The sequence below is a fragment of the Ambystoma mexicanum genome, chromosome 7p, assembly GCF_040938575.1.
Source record: "Ambystoma mexicanum isolate Mex_15411 chromosome 7p, UKY_AmexF1_1, whole genome shotgun sequence".
NCBI lineage: Eukaryota > Metazoa > Chordata > Amphibia > Caudata > Ambystomatidae > Ambystoma > Ambystoma mexicanum.
This window is the reverse complement of record NC_090939.1, coordinates 830,095,094-830,108,950: the sequence shown is the minus strand read 5'-3', so window position 1 is coordinate 830,108,950 and position 13,857 is coordinate 830,095,094. Positions and strand designations below refer to the sequence as shown.

At 41.7% G+C, this 13,857-nt stretch overlaps 1 long non-coding RNA gene across 1 annotated transcript in view; it reads left to right on the top strand.

Moving 5' to 3' along the window:
• LOC138525581 (uncharacterized) overlaps positions 1-11,885 on the top strand; it is a 99,087-nt gene extending 87,202 nt beyond the window's left edge. Inside the window, exon 3 of the long non-coding RNA XR_011283368.1 lies at positions 11,826-11,885. This is a non-coding gene — a long non-coding RNA (uncharacterized lncRNA). The remainder of the gene's footprint in view (positions 1-11,825) is intronic.
• Positions 11,886-13,857: the final 1,972 nt, after the last annotated feature.

Here is a 13,857-nt window from a genome sequence, read left to right as displayed (position 1 = left end):
TAATTGCCATTTCACAAACAAAGATTATTTTACATTGATATGGTAAGTTTACGCCGAACCCATCTTTATCCTACTGGAATCAGAAAGCTATCCCATGCATCCTTTATGGCCAATTTGGCCACAACCTTCCTTTGACATATTAGAAGCCAAATTTGGAGAAGTATTCTCTCCTTACCACAATGCATACCGGTTTCTTTGCTTCGCTACAAACCTGGTCTAGTTTCTCTCCATGCTGTCTACTTGTTGCGTCTTTGTGCTCTTTTTCGTAAATGCTTAATTTCAACTGATTGCAATAACATTCTTCAAATTTTGTCAGCCTATTTGTTTTCGACTACTCATGTCTTTGTACACAAATGGATGAGAGAAATGTACTTTGCTTTAACCGGAGCTGATATCACCATAGACATTGTGAACACAAATCCAGATAAAGCCAAACACATATTATATCGATGTGACTGGATTACTACCCAGACCAAATGTTTAAAATTTAAGAACCAGTGTGAATTACTTTTCCCTTCGAAACATTTAAAAATAATGGAACATTATTTAGTAAAATCTCCTCCTCGTGCTATGCGAAGTGCCATCTTAAGGCTGCGTTTCAACCTTTGGCCTACTCGTGATATTCAAGCAAGGCGTAAGATCATAACTGGACAAATTAATTTCTGCCGAGTTTGTGTGAACAGAGACCTACCCGAGTCACGTGAGCATCTTATTTGAATCTGTCCCAAACTAATAGAGTTGCAACGGATTTACTTTAGAAATCACTGTTCCTATTTGGGTTCTTTAGAAATGGGTGAGCGATGGTCATATATTTTATGTGCTGCTAATATGTCAGATCAACTAGCGTCTATTAATATTTTTAAAAGCTCTTAAATTGGAATCATAACTTATGCCAATTGTTAATTAGGAAGTGTATTGATTTTTCTTTTGTATCTTTTATATTTTGGATTGAAGATAATATGTAGGTTGTATGCCGGTCAAGCAAATTAATTAGCTGCCTCAGGTCAATACCTCTGCAAAGAACAGTGGCATCTGTCTCAAGCGAGCCTGCTGATCCTGGAAAAAATATAATTGTGTATGCACCAATATTGCACTTTTATCAGGCAACAGAGGATGGAACTCATGAGCAGAGGAACATGTAGCCCCCCCTCCCTATCTGAGGCACAAGAGAGAGAGAAGAGATGACATCAACTCAGCAATATAAACCACAATGCACAGGCGATGAACAAAAGCCGATTCCTGAACATTTTGCACGTCTGATTTTCTTGGAAACATATGTCATTGAGAAGCATGACAAAGATGATGCTTCCTCCGCAGTTTCAGATTGAAGGTCAGACACCTCTGCTTTAACAAGGGATAAATGGGGACAGGACTATAGTGTGCAGACAATGACAAACGCATGCAGTTATCAAGCGCAAGCACTGCACACAGGAAGCAAACTTCAGACACTCTTCATTTGCCAGCCTGCAGTCTTTTCCAACAACGGTCTAAAAAATAGAGGACAGCAGTAGGACAGCTGTGCAGTCATTCACAGCAACAACATACACCTCTGTCATCAGCACCCCTATAGCACAAACTAAAAAGTACACTGAGCAGACCATGAGAAGTGGATACGTTAGGGCCCATAGCAGCCCTCAAAGTACATTGGGTATGTGGAGTTCCTTTTCAGCAGAACAGCAAGTTCCCCATCGTGCCACATGTCATATATGCAACAAAAAAACATCTTGCGAGGAAATCCAGGAGCCAATTTTGACACCTCTTCCCTGTGAGACCATACAAGACATCATCATCCACATGCTTCCAACAGAGAAATGTGACAGGTCAGCCTCCCACCCTTGACTGCAAGCAATGAACACCTGTGCCCCATCATCCCACACAACCAGGGTATATTGCTAATTCACAAATGTTTACAAGCTGTAAGTAACATCTGTTTCAGCAGATCTCATGGCAGGCATACAACCTATTTTCATGTCATTGGACCAGCATGGAGATGCTGAGGCTTTTGAGAATGTCATATGTTATCATAGAATGCATGAAAAGCTCTGTCTCCACAATAACAGCAGTGATGTAATGTCAGCGATACAGTCACTACCCTACTTCTTTGTAGAAAATAGTGGCTTCAGAAGGCTTCTTGGCTTTATTGATCGCCACTGGGAAATTCAGAGTCGGCACTACTTCACAAGCCCTTCAGTACCACACCTCACTTACCATGGAACGGAAACAGCACTGTTTGACCTAAAAAAACAGATGGATGAGATTAGAGACAAGGGGAAACCAGCCCTCCTCCTTATGAATCTGACGGCCTCTTTTGTTTTAGTTGACCACAAAATCATCTGCAACCACCTTAACACCTCAGCTTACTTCTCCCCTGAAGCCACCTCATGGATGTCTCCTTCCTGGAAGGGAGAGTCATGAGAGTGTTTGCTGAGAATGCCTGTGCTGCACCTACACCCATCCTATGTGGGGACCCGCAAGGTTCGTGCATATCTCCGACTCTATACAATATATATCCACCAAACCCCTCTTTGACACCCTGGACCGATGATGTACAGATTCTTCTCCCACTCATTGGCAACTATACAGATGACTCCAACACTCTGAACAATGTCTACTCTATCATTCAGGCTTGGATGACAGCAAACCATGTGTGCTTGAATGGAGACAAGGCAGAGCTCCTGCTAGTAGGGACCCCTGCCCTAGTAAAAAACCTCAATGCCCAATACAGTGAATTCAATATAGATGGGTTCCTGTCTCCTCTTATGTGAAGACACTCGGAATCCACCTTGATGCCACCCTCTCTCTGATCCGCCAACTAAGCACCATCGCCTGCTCAGCAGCCTATACTGCCAAACTACTTAACACATCAAGACACTTTCTTTCTACAGAAAGTTGCCTTAGTATTGAGCGAGCTGTCATCGGCTCAAGTCTAGACTGTTGTAACGTCCTCTTTGCCGGTACCTCATCTAAAAACCTAGACAAACTCCTAATCATACAAAATAATGCTATCAGAGCTGCCCTGAACATTCCTAAGAGGGATCACATTTCCGCTACCAGGAAAGCAGTACACTGGCTACCCATTCATGAGCATATCCTCTGTCAATTGTCCACAAATGACTCTCCAATTCTGCCCCCACCTTTCCATGAAAATCTCCAGAACACAGTCGTCCAGGCCAACTAGAACCCATATGCCTATGGTCTCCTCCAACCCAAAGTCAGATGAGCTAAAGCCGTTGGCTCCAGCTTCCTGTATATTGCTGGGAAACAGTGAAACTCACTGCCTCCTGTTCTAAGAGCTGAACCTTCATACTGCTGTAGAGGAGCAGCTGCCTGCCTCTGCAGGAAACCCTGCCCCGTACCTCCTATATGGTGGAAGCCTGAGATCATGCTGTGTTTGACACCAACAGTAGTGCCAATACTGCAATGTGTGTTGGAAAGAAGATAAGCATTGAGAAAACCCTATCGAATGTATCCCTGAAGGGATGACAATCTGAGGGGGGAACTCCCTGAACATTATTACCTGATACCAACTGAAGAGGAAGAAAAGAAAAGTGTTTTGTTCTCAGCCCAGATTGTGTTCATAAGATTTAGCGTGCATCTTTCTATCTCTTCTTATTCCGGAATGTTTAACACATAAACAAGGGTTGACTTGGAGTATGGTTTGTTGAACAAAGAGGGGGTGGACGAAGCTCAGTCCCAGAGGGTGGGTCTGTTTTACAAGACTCGCCTTTCTCATGAGAATCTTGCAACTTGGTTTTAGCTTGGTTGGTTCAGCTTTTGAATGACAGACAATTGACATCAAAAGACACATCTTGTTGCTAGGAGATATTAGATCTTTACTTTTAGGTATGAATCTGGATCAAAACTGTTTTTTGGGTGGCAAATGTGTCTAATGTGAATTGTTTATTAAGTTAACCATTATGCTTTGTAGATATATGATCAATGATATGTGGTATTGGAAAGTAGCCTGCATTTTGTCAGGTAAATATTTCACATATAATGAACATTTTGCATGTGGCACCTCACATTGGTTGTCCTAAGGAAAAATGTCAAACTAAGCAGTGGACAACATGAGGGGTATGACTAGAAATTCCACACAATTCCTTTAAATAGATCATATCTTGGTAAAAAAGAAAGGTGACATAAAAATATATTAGAAAGTAAGTTACAAATGTGGAAACTCAATAAACAAGGTAAAAGTTAATATAGCATGAGGTGAACAAAAGAAAGAGTAAACTCACTCTTTTCAAATTTAATTGATGATAGACTTTGATGGTTAGAATTAACGTATGCAGTTGCACGAATGGAAGACGGGTTCTTTCACCACATGTAGCCAAAGCTCAGAAAAAAACAAATATTAATTTTTGGGGAAAATATAAAATAGGACACATTGACAAAATGTGAGAAATGTGGTCAGTAATGAGGACACAACATGTGAATTACAGATTCTTGGCAATGTAGGTGCGGAAATAATCAATATGTAGAATTTGGAAGGTGCTCAGGAAATGCAACGGAGATTAAGTGAAAGGTTCCAGGAATCCAAGCAGGAAGGTTGGTATATCTCCCCGGAGTCAGAAATGCAAGTGGAAAATAGATTGGGGCAGTAAATGAGGTAGATGAAGTTATCATTCTTTTTTTTTGGTTTTTTTATAACACATTTTATTGGTTTTTATTTAGACATTACATAAACATAAACACAACTTTGGACTCTGAAAGAGCTGAATTATGATAATTAGCCGCCGTGTTATGGATCCAAAGTTAGCAGTCTCAATTATTACCATATTTTAACTAACAGCATCACAACAGTCTTATGGATATGCACCATTCAGTTAACAGCCTTTCATTGCGCATCGTCCCATTTCTGCCATATTTTCCTGGGCTTTCCCTGGACATCCTCTGGCGTCATGCACTCGTTGCTCCATTGCCATACAGATGTTAAGGTCTGTGACCCATTGTTCATATTGCGGTGTTGCCCCAGCCCTCCATAATTGTGCTATGTTCCTTTTAATTAGTGCAGCTGTGGTCGAGAGGAAGGCCCTCTCATATCTCAACATTGCTTCCTCCTCTTCCACTCCCAATAGTACTAGGCTCGGGTCCCTCGGGAACGTTCGCCCCAGGACTCTCGACAGCTCATTACAGCATTGCTGCTAATACTGTTGGATGTTGGGGCAGTCCCAGAGAATGTGGTAGAATTTGCCTTCTTCAGTACAGCAACTCCGGCACTTTGAGTCTGCGATTTTGCCTCGACGATGGAGCGCAACTCTCGGGTAATACACTCTGTGTAGTATCTTAAACTGGACAAGTCTGAGTCTAGACGATATCACCATTTCACGGGGGTACATCATGATATTGACCCAATCTTCCGGCAGGATTTCACCTACAACTTTCTCCCATTTCGTTTTTAGACTCAGTAGCTCAGGTGTGACAAAGGAGGTTAGTACACTGTGCGTGGTGGAGGGGATTTTGGTGTCAATTCTCACCAGCTCTATATTTCTCTCTATTGGGGTATATACACGCAAGTAATATTGTTTGCGATCAGTTGAGTGTTTCAGTCATCACTGGTTCCACAGTTGTGTGTTTTAGTCTCAGTCCCTGGGTATGTTAATTGGTATAAAGTGTTTGAGGGTGTTTAATTAAATGCTCTCATATCTATTTCAAATCCAAGCTGTCTATATCCTTGATTCAATTAAGTACATTTGTTAAAGGGATGTTATGGTGAAGTTTCCCTAAAACAAAACCTAGCAAATTCAGTGAAATAACTTTTTTAAAGGGCTGTGAAGGGTCAGAAATGTGAGCCGGACAACTATGTATACGTTTTTCTTAAGATGCCATTTTATTAACTCAGAAAGTGGTTTGGAATGGCATTTGCAAGGCTGGTACAGACTAAAGTACTACGTAAATGGCAAGTCCTGAAATATTTTATAGGCCGAGTTGGGGGTGAGTCTGTGGAAGGTTATTTGGAGGTGTATCGTAAGTCTGCCATTCCTTGCCTTCTATATGTCCTCGAAGCGGCCCCTGGAGTAACTTCAGCCTGGTTAAATAAGATTGAGGGGAAACCTTTAAAATCCATGCTGGGCCTACTGCAAACAGTATCTATCGAGTCGTCTCTCGATGATATGGAAGTTGAAATGCATCAGGTTCCTAATGAAGATCTTGGCAGAAAAGGCTATTTCCGCTCTTACCACTTTATTGGCCTTGCTGGAAGCTTACATTACTTTTTGGACCCAAACAACCCTGCCTACTCCCAGCTGATTAAGGTTGCAAAAGAGCATATTTTGCATATTGATCTCCCTATCGAAGAAATGCCCTCTCCAGGCCCTTTCCTGGCTGAGGTAAACTAAACGTCACTCAAATATGACAGGGTCACGACTATGGAGGCCCTAGCTGGCCGGAAGCGTTATGCGGAACACACCAGACAGGTTTATGCTTAGTATAAGCCATGTAGCTATTTAGTGAAATATTGCAGCCTTCCGTTGCAATGTTTCTTTCTATATCTACGACTGAACATCTTGCCCATGCGGTAGTACACTGGGGGTGGATTCAGGAGTAACGAGAATGGCGGTTCTGTCGCATTTGCATATGCAAGATAGAGTCCTGCAGGCATATACTCACAGGTTGCAGCATGTTAAATGGATATTATCACAAGGCCTATAATAGGTTCTGTACAACCCAGGGGGGACACAAGTCTGACCAATTTTGGGTCATGGTTTACTCAGCTGAGCCTTTGGTTGTTGTTGCTGCTGCTCATCATGTTTGGGAAATTGTGAGACATAGATTGAACATGACCGATTGCTTGACAGGTGGATGCCATTCTTGCTGTATCTGATCGATGTTGTAGCTCTTGGTTAATTTACTTATTTACAATGCAAGAGTATTATAAGTAGTATCTTATGTGGACTTTGAACTACTGAACTGAAGAGAACTGCCATGTAAAAGCATAGCAGATAGTGTGAATTACACTAATTTTACGTTTTACTGTGTGACTCTGATGCTATTACTTGATTTTAATGATTCTTCTGATTAATCTATTAATCAATTGTTGTATTATGATGTGTTCTTTTGTAAATGATGTCTTACTTTTGTATGCAAACAGCTTTAATTCGCCAAAAGCTTTAACGAAAAAAGAGGTTTGATAAATGTCTCACTATCCCTACCCTGATGAGAATTCCCCTGCCAATCACAATAAACTAAAGGAAACACTCTAAAAAAAGAAATCTGTCCCTCACACTTATCCATGCAAAAAAATGTAACAAGGTAGTGTATGAGAATTCATATATAACAGAAGTAACAGTTATGTTCCATATAAACCTGACAACTGTTTCTGCTTGTAACAAGGGTGAGATCCTCTTCCCCAGATACAAACAGGATTTTCAATCAACAGTTCAAAATAGGAAAGGTCTTTCTTGCAATAAAGTTCTAATGAAAAAAGTTCTCACTCGGACTTGACTCATAGTTCAAAATACTCAACAAGTCTTTGGGCCTCATTACACGGTAGGCGGTAACCATGGCGCTATTAGTGCCATGGTTGCCGCGGGTACCGTACCGAGTCCGCCTTGGTGGATGGCGGAATTACCGCCCTACTCCAAGGTGAGCGGGGGCGGTAATTCCCCATTCACCAAGGCCCTTCCCCATTCCCATTTTTGCCCCATAGGGCATAATGGGAATGGGGAAGGTGCTAATTACGGTACCGCAAATTGCGGTACCGTAATTAGCTCCGAGGTCCCTTTGCGGGTCCCGTCCTTAACGCCTGGAAAAACCAGGCGTTAAGGGAGGACCCGCAAAGGGACCTCGTAGTAAGGCGGTAAGGGTTTACCGGTACCGGTGCCCTTACCGGTAGCGGTGAACCCTTACCGCCTACCGTGTAATGAAGCCCTTTATCTCTCCGCTTGAAGCAGAGAGTTCAACGCCACTTCTTCTTTGAAAATAATAATACATCCACAGTTCATTTGTATCAAAACAAATGCTTTTGTTAGGGTAGTTCACACAACAGTTCACAAAATACTTGCACCAGCAATAATGATTTATCAGGATGATTCCACACCAGTTCACAATATACTTTAGTGGCCTTGTCACTTCTTATTCTTCCTAGTATTTAACCACAACATAGTACTTCAATGACTACTAACTGGCCCACTCACCTGCCAGGTCTACAACTACAAAGTCTCAGCCCTGGTATACTCACCTGCCAGTACCAATGAAAACCTCTAACATGACTACAAATACTTCAGTGGTAAAGTTTGCTTCAAACAACTTAGCAAAGTCTTTTGATTTTTCACAACATCTACTTCTGGGAAAACATGAAACATGTTGGTGGGGTTTGTTCCACATTTGTGATTGCCACATGCAATGCAGGTTATGCTCCTCTTTTCCTGAATACTTTCTATCAGGAAGGCAGCACTCTGTTTTCCCACTCTTACATTAACCAAATGCTAATAATGGCTGCTTCTCACATGTGATCTTCTTTGGTCTAGACAATGCTTGTTTAGGTCTTAGAGACAACTTGTTTCTTAATTGCGTACTCTTGGTTTTTGCAATGTTGTTTTTTATAAACTTACTTTGATATTGCCCTCTTTTGATTCTGGCAATAATATTTCTTATTAGCTTTGTGTAATGTTGCCCTCTCTTGACTTTTGGAATGACTCTGACCTTTACAAGTATAATGATATCTTTCTTGTCTTTTCCCAAGTTTCTAATTCTCTCACTGTAGCTTATTTCTATTAGTTTGGTATTCAAAAGCCTTATTATTCTGCCACTTCAAGTTCTTTACATCAGTTTGATATTTAAAATCATTATTCTTCTGCTACTAGAAGTTCTTTACATCATTTCGGTATTCAAACTTATTAGATTTGGCCAGCGGGTGATCACGGAGCATTCCCGGGTCACAAAATATTAGGGAACCCACAGGGTATTGCCTATGCGTCGGCGCTCTCCGCTGACTCTGAGCCTTCTACTTTCTTTGCTGTGCTCTGCCTGACAAACAGCTCCTTTTCACTTCCTGTGGCCCAATGGCGGTTGGGAAAGGAGCGCTTCTCCCTCTTGGGACACTCCGATGCTCGCCTTCCACCGGAGTCCACCTCAAAATGGGGAAAGCCTTTCAACTTAACACTTCTGACTGCACGACCTCTGCATTTACGGTTCTCAGGAGGAAAGCGTTCACGCACGCTTCCTGTTGAATAACCTCTGCATACAAATCTTTGAAGGCAGACCCAATCTCAGAACCAATCTGCAAATCACGGCAGCTCCGGCGTCTCTGCTTTCCTTCAACTTCTGCTTCAACTGCAGGTTGGATTAAGGGCGACCACTTCACCTCCCACTACTGCTCCCTACGGATCTCCACCTTAGGGGTCTTTTATACTTCCCAGGCTCCCTCAAGTGTGGGCCATTAGCACTATTAGACTGCATCTTGCAGTCCAGTGCTTCTGCATCCCTCTTCTTCCTCCCAGTACTTTTGGCATTGTGGGACTTGAATTCACCAATGTGCAAATTACCTTTTCTATTCTGAATGTTATTTCCAAATGTACTAATTTAATTTGTATTCTTAATGACATCTTCTAAAGCAGTTGTGTAAGGACTTAATGGGTGGTTCTGATTTGCAGGGCAATTAGAATCAAAGATGTTAATGATTTGAGGTTCGCATTTAACATTCCCCTGTTGATCACAGTGACTTTCTCCGGCATAAATATGGGTGACTTTATAAGGGGGTGGTTTAATCTCAATAAATGATTGATTATGACAGTTGTCACCAGCATCTAGACAATTAGCTGTGGGAAAGTAAGCCTCCCCCCGACAACAAGCGATTGTATATTCTGGCATCACTGATATTTCCTCTGAGGAAGACAAATACTCTCCCAACAAAGTCCTCCTGTTCCCCTGGGGCCCTTCTCCTCCCAGTTGCCTTCCCTTGGCCACCTTGGTGGAGACTTTAAGTAGGCTCTTTGTAAGGACTCTGCAGGATTAATCACAATATGTAGCGCCTCCAGAGTATAATTGTCATGTTTTCAATAAAGTGCATCCAGATAGTGCTTAACCTGCTTACAGGCACAAAACTAAAAGAATTTTCCAGCATGTGCAATGTCATCAGTGAAGTCATTGATGATGCCATTTGCGATGTCATCTTTGATGTCCTGTGTCTTTGTTTCATCAGTGCATGGTGGGAGCGCGGATTATGATTGCATAGCTTAGCTAAACTGGTGGAATTCTTTGTTTTTTTAATTTTGCCTAACAACCATAACGCCCCTCTAACACAGTATTTTTCACTGAATGTCAGAGGTTTTTAGCAGGCCATCAATTGAAAAATGTATAATTGCAAACTATGCACATAACTATCATCCTCTCCCTCATATACTAGGAAGGGCATCTGCAGAAAGTCACAGAAGTCCACGGACATATCCGGGGACAGGTCACATCAATACTACCCAAACACACAGGGTGATACAATATTGTTTACTTTTTTTCATAACTTAATATTTTAATGAATTACAAGCAAAACAACTTGCACATTCTTAACCATAACACTTCCAATTTTTCAAAGCCAAGATTATGTGAGGTCCCAAGCTGCTTTGCATACATCTCCAACCATTATAACCCAGGAATATCCTATCATCCAAACAGTCTTCTTGCTCAACCCCAGGCTTGTAGCAATGCCAAGAAAATATGAAGCACTTGCTATTCTCTCCTATCCTGACCTGATTGGTTGAACTTACCAATAGCCATGGACACCCCTGATGTCGGCAGCCATCACAGTCCTCTTTCCATGTAGGGCATTATAAAGGTGCACGGATGGCACATTTATCCTTCCCTGCGATCCATACGTGAACAACCACATGTATCCTGAGACATCGGGGCACACGGCATCCCTTTGTCTCTTTTTACAATTATTTCTGTAAGACACTCTGATTGGCTGCATTCAAGCTGTCACAGAGCCTCCACCAATCTTATCCACAGACCGTCCATCTAATCTTCTCACCTCAGCTCAATAGTTCAGATGTATCTTTCCACTCTCAGAGTGAATTTGTGCTGTGATTCAGAGCCTGCTCTCTCTCAAGAAACCTTTGAAACTTTACAGATTTCTACTTGCAGGATCTACAGCTATCAACATCTAAGAATACATCCCAAAGATATGTTTTAATTTTCAAAAGTAGTATAGTATACCACATTGCTTAAAATGGGACTTGAACTATACACTTTTTATGTGCTGCAAAACATGTTTGCCTGCAGTACCCATCCCATTTTTACATTGTCACTGCAACATATCCTACTAATCAGAGCAGTGCATAATTACATGATTTGAAATTGCTCAATTAACAAGCTAGAGTAAAGAAAAGTAATGAGACATTTTTATGAATGCCCGGCCTTGTCTCAAAACTATAAAAGACCTTCATAATACAATATAATATTCCACCTTCCTTAGGATGTCATTTTAAAAATATGTTTCCTCTGCTTCAAAACATCGTCTGCAGCACACATCCCTATTTTTCAGCAGTGCTTTTAAAACAATTTCTTCTTACATTGTCATTGCTGCATATGCTACTATATATGGCAGTGCAAATTCTGTATTTTCAAAACAGCTCACTAACCAAGCTAGAGTACAAAAAATAATGATACCTTTGTTTATAAATGACCTGTCATGTCTCTAAGCTATAAAACACCTTCATACTTCAATATAATACACCGCCATGCTTATAATATCACTTCAGGTATGACATATTTTCTGTGCTGCAAAATTTAATGGCCAGCAACGCCCTTCCCAACTATATAAAAGCAGTCATGTATTATATATTTCTTTACATTTAGAAAACTTAACAACATTCTGTCTTTTACACTTCCAGAAAAACAGAGGATTGCCCAAGAAACCTATCCAGTGAAGCAACTTTGTTCATTTCTGAAACGTAAGTATATTGATGTAATATATATGTCATTACAATTTTGCAAACATAATTATACTGTGTATTACCCTGATCTGTTTCTCTTGTATGCAATTATCCATCCGTAATGTACTCAATGCCACATCTACCCTCTCTGCATCCCATTAATGCCATCATAATCATTTGCATTACACATACACTTCCCTTCCTACTCCTAATACACCAGGGGTCTGCAATGTGTACATTTACAAGTGTTTTCGCCCACAGCTCACATTAACTACATATCCCTCTTCCTCATGCTAGTTCCCAATCATAATGCATATCATTACCCAAACACCAATCTTCCCAGAATTCAATACTTTGTTATTCTCACTTTCCTTTTCTCTTTCCTTTATACAATTACAATCATTACCATTATGACTGCACCCTTCTTCCTTGCCCAGTACCAAAACATATCCCATATCATCACCCATATATTTATTTATTTATACATTTGTAAAGCGCTCACACAGCCTGTGGGCATTGAGGCACTGTTACAGGAATTGTTTGTTTTTTAGTTGCGTAATTGTTTTTCTCTTAGTTGCATATTTATAACGCGCTTAAGTACCCAGAGGTTTCTAAGCATGGACCTGGGTATCGAACCTATGTTGCTTTGTGTCATCTTGCTTTCAAGGCGAGCACGTTGCCGCTGAGCTATCCTCATACGGCCTCCGGCCATGCACCCAAGAGTCTAGACCCTGGCCACAACCACTGCAGCATAATACAGACATGCATGCAAACATCTGACCACTTACCACACCCCACAAACATATCACGGCCACCTGAAGCCCTATCCACTTCAGTTCACATACTATTATAGTACTTCCAGCCAATGGACATACTCTTGGTTGCATGGCCTCTGCACCCAAGACTCTACTAACTGCCCACAACCAATACATCATAATACAGTAAACTACCCAAGAACCTGCCCAGTGGCCAAAACCCAAAGACATAAGGCATCCATTTGAGGCCCTGTCCACTTCTGTACACATAGTATTCCAGTACTTCAACCAGTGGGCACACTCTTGGACTCTTGAGTGCATCACCTCAAGCCATGCAACAAAGACTCTAGTACCTGGTCACAATCACCACAGCATAACAGAGCCATGCACCCAACAATCTGTACACTGGCCACAACCCACACACATAACCCAGCCGCCTGAAGCCCTATCCACTTCTATACATACAGTAGTTCAGTACGTATAACCAGTCACCACACTCTTCAATCCAATAAGCCAGCTGCCTGAGGCCTTGTCCACTTCTATACTTACAGTTTTCCAGTACGTACAACCAGTCAGCACACTCTTCAATCCAATAAACCATCCACCTAAGGCCCGGTACACATTTGTAGACATACTATTACAATACTTCAACCAGTGCACATGCACCCAAGAGTGTACTAGCTAGCCACACACACCACAGCACAATACAGCCTATAAGACCATCATCATATAATCTACAATGCACTCCCCAACCCTAATGAGGCCTGCCTGCAGTCACCACATAAGCTACTTGCCAGAGACCTCTCAGCGAACTACCGCGGTGTCCGTGGACACAGTGGACACAACACCGTCTTCTTCCACCTAAACAAATACATCATTTGAGCCATCTTTCACTCCTCCACCCTTTCCAGCCCCTCTTCCCACCACCATATGGCCCAAAAACATGTTTTCGAGCCCCTTTTGCCGCTGTGGTATCTGCGTATATTCATGGATACAACATGGCGGGCATTACAAAAAATGATGACACGCATCATACTTCCCTCCAGCCAATCAGCGGATGCGTCGTGTGTCTGCGGACATCCCGTCGCCCCTTGGACCATCAGTGTCCAGAACAAACAGGGAAATGGGTCAGCGGAGCAAAGCCAGATATCACAAATTGTTTTGGACAGACATTTTACCTGTTTTTCAAAAAACGACTGAACAGATTTTGGGCAAATTTACAAAAGCACGCTTTC